This window comes from Alosa pseudoharengus, unplaced genomic scaffold (assembly GCF_046254945.1).
Source record: "Alosa pseudoharengus isolate Yale_2024_CS ecotype anadromous, Long Island Sound unplaced genomic scaffold, YU_APseudo_1.1 YU_APseudo_1.1_scf_24, whole genome shotgun sequence".
Lineage (NCBI taxonomy): Eukaryota > Metazoa > Chordata > Actinopteri > Clupeiformes > Clupeidae > Alosa > Alosa pseudoharengus.
The window spans coordinates 724674-725694 of NW_027468689.1; the positions used below are offsets into that span (position 1 = coordinate 724674).

The 1021-nt window shown below is 38.8% G+C and overlaps 1 long non-coding RNA gene across 1 annotated transcript in view; it reads right to left on the reverse strand.

Annotated features, from left to right (window-relative positions):
• LOC143141766 (uncharacterized) overlaps positions 1-476 on the reverse strand; it is a 1071-nt gene extending 595 nt beyond the window's left edge. Inside the window, exon 1 of the long non-coding RNA XR_012990795.1 lies at positions 41-476. This is a non-coding gene — a long non-coding RNA (uncharacterized LOC143141766). The remainder of the gene's footprint in view (positions 1-40) is intronic.
• Positions 477-1021: the final 545 nt, after the last annotated feature.

Here is a 1021-nt window from a genome sequence, read left to right on the forward strand (position 1 = left end):
ATGGCATGGGTGTCTGTGACCAAAGTGACCATGTGCTAACCTGTAATACTTCAATAAATGAGACCTTGATGACACTCCGGTCTTGCACTCTTTGCACTGCCACATAAAGGCCTGTGGGGAGAAAGAGAAAGTATATCAAACTCAACAAATTTACACTAAAATGTGTAAAACTATAATATTAGATCACAGAATCAATTGAGAATTTTAATAAAATTGAACTAGGAAGATAACCTTTAATTAGATTGGCTTGTTTGTGATTTAATTAGTTACTTGTTTGTGATTAACAAATCATTCAAACATTGAAGAGTAGGCAGCTTCTAGCATGACAAATGTGAAATTATTTACCTCCCGAACATAGTGGTTGAGAACAAATGTGTGTGCTTAAAATTGACAAGTTCCCATGCAAGAAACTGCCATTTGCTTTCTTTAACTGATATATAAGCCGGATGAGAGCCAAGTAGCCTATGATAGCAATACAAAAATAAATATAGCCGCAAGCGGCAATGGCGGGCCCGAGCACCTGCGGGCCGCAACCCGTGACATGTCGGAATCCAACAAAGCCCCGACGTGGTGCGTGTGTGAAATGTACATATTTGATGCGTGGGCTATTTGCTTTTGTATTTTATTTTCTGCCACATTTACTCGCTTGGCCAGGTGGGGACGTATTGCAAGGCAGGCCCATTGGGTGTCATCATAATCATAATACATATTTACCTGAGAAATTGCAGACCATTCATTTTAAGCAAAGAACATTTCTGATACACTTTTTGGTTGGCCAGATGGTGGCGCTATGTTAGGTATGAAAATTACACATGTGAATATCATAACAGTAATGATATCCAAAATGTTTGTAAACTTTCAGATCAATCACTTAAAGCATTGTCCATTTCTGGCACATTTACTGCTTGACCAGGTGGTGGCGCTATGCCAGGCAGGCCCATTGGGTATCTAGATATCATCATAATCATAATATCTATTAACCTGAAAAGTTTCAGACCATTTATTCAAAGCATAGAGCATT